Source organism: Oratosquilla oratoria, chromosome 8, assembly GCF_046742065.1.
Source record: "Oratosquilla oratoria isolate Oo_2021 chromosome 8, ASM4674206v1, whole genome shotgun sequence".
NCBI classification, from domain to species: Eukaryota; Metazoa; Arthropoda; class Malacostraca; order Stomatopoda; family Squillidae; genus Oratosquilla; species Oratosquilla oratoria.
The window spans coordinates 62,375,674-62,378,173 of NC_134784.1; the positions used below are offsets into that span (position 1 = coordinate 62,375,674).

At 34.0% G+C, this 2,500-nt stretch overlaps 1 protein-coding gene across 1 annotated transcript in view; it reads left to right on the top strand.

Annotated features, from left to right (window-relative positions):
• The window catches only part of LOC143027781 (corticotropin-releasing factor-binding protein), a 456,393-nt gene that overhangs the window by 382,343 nt on the left and 71,550 nt on the right, over window positions 1–2,500 (top strand). The window lies entirely within an intron of this gene.

Here is a 2,500-nt window from a genome sequence, read left to right on the forward strand (position 1 = left end):
TAGCTTCCCACACAGAGTGCTGGATATTCCCACACAGAGTGCTGGATATGTAGAATAACTTAGATAAAGAAACAGTGTGTGCAAATACAATTCAAGATTTTAAGAAATAACTTGATGCTGAAACATACAAAGACAGGACTACGAGCTTAGCTTCCTTCCCGTGTAATACATCTGGGTAAATACACGTACACGTACACGTACACGCACACGCACACGTACACGTACACGTACACGTACACGTACACGTACACGTACACGAACATGTACACGTACACGTACACGTACACGTACACGTACACGTACACGTACACGTACACGCACACGCACACATACACATACACATACACATACACATGCACATGCACATGCACATGCACATGCACATGCACATGCACATGCACATGCACATACACATACACATACACATACACATACACATACACATACATATACACATACACATATACATACACATACACATACACATACACATAAACATAAACATACACATACACATACACATACACATGCACATATACATACACATACACATACACATACACATACACATACACATACACATACACATACACATACACATACACATACACATACACATAAGCATACACATACACATACATACACGCATACGCATACACATACACATTACAAAGGACTACAAAGGAGGAGCATGCCGATGGGAGACCTTTTGGTCCACAATGAGGTCGGATGCGAAAAACATTGTAATAATGATAAATAAATAGATAAACAAATAAATGAATAAATAGATAAATTAATCAATCAATTAATCAATCAATCAATCAATCTACTATGATAAAGTAGTAGCTTCTGTCTGTCTGTCTGTTTGTCTGTTTGTTCTCGAACTGCTCCTAGAGTTTTCGAGATAGACCCCCATAACCATATATATTCTGATATCCTATCACTCCTGATACTTGGATAACTATATTTCATTAAAAAAACGGTAAAGGTTAAAAGTTAAAGTTAGGTGGGGTATGATTAAGTTAGGGATTATTCACGAACTCCTCCTAGGTTTTTGCAGATAGACCCCTATATATTCTGAAACCTTATAACCCAAGGTACTTGGATAACTATCTTTTATTTGTCTGTTGACAAACTACTCCTGCGGTTTTTGAGATAGACCCCTATAACCGTATATATTCTGATACCCTATCACTCCAGGTACTTGGATAACTATATTTCATTTCCAAAAAATATTTTGGTTAGGGTTAAAGGTTAAAGTTAGGTGGGGTATGGTTAGGTTAGGGATTATTCACAAACTCCTCCTAGGTTTTTGCTGATAAACCCCAATAACCATTTATATTCTGAAACCTTATAACCCAAGGTACTTGGATAACCATCTTTTATTTGTATCAACTATAATAAAGTAGTAGCCTCTGCCTGTCTGCTTGTTTGTTCACGAACTCCCCCCAAAACCATAGATATTCACCATAAACCAGGCTACTTGGATAAGTATGTTTTATTTCCAAAAGGCGTCTCCTTCCTCAAACTTATTTTTTTTTCTTACGTTCTTAACATTTCATTTTTGTTACCTTTTCTATTGAGTTATATTGATACGTGTAACTTTTCTCTCCAATTTCAATCAAAATTAAAATGATAATTTGCCCACGCCATCGCGCGGGTAATTTGGCTAGTAAACAAAATCATAGCAATATAAATAATAATAAGTAAGATCATAATAATGTAAATGATAATAAATAAAATAAATAGATAAGTAGGTAAAGTTGAATAGTAAAAAAACAGGTAAATTGTAAATAATAATAGATTGATAGATAAATAATAATAAATGATAACCAAGAAGATAATAACAAACAAATAAACAAATAATATAAAATAAATGGCAGGCATTACAGCATCTTCCTTAGGTGTTTATTTAAACAAATCTTAAAGCTTCGAACTGAAATGCATTGTACTGCCTCTGCAGGAAGTTTATTCCATTCATTAACTATACGGTTGGCGAAATTGTTTCTACCTATTTCCAAATTGAATATATTTCCTGATTGTTTGAGACCATTATCTCTTGTTGGATTCTCATTCAGTGTGAAAATATTGTCATTTTTTATGTTATCAATTCTCTTTAGAATCTTAAAGACCTGTGTCAAGTTACCTCTGAGTCTACGCTTTTTTAGGTAAAACAGATTCATGTGTTTTAGTCGATTTTCTTACGATTTATGTTTTATATGTGGAATCAGTTTTGTAGCTCGTCGTACTTTTTCCAGTCTGTCAATGTCTTTAATGAGATTCGGTGACCATACGGAAACAGTATATTCCAAATGTGAACGACCTAAATGTTAATGAGAGATGGACTTTTAAAGTCAAAAGATCGCGCAATCAATTCTAGAGTCTTAATTGCATTCTCAAAGGCTGAAATACACTGCTTATATGATTTGAGATTAATACTGATAATTACGCCGAGATTCTTTTCACTATTCATTTTTGCCAACGAATTTTCAAATAACTT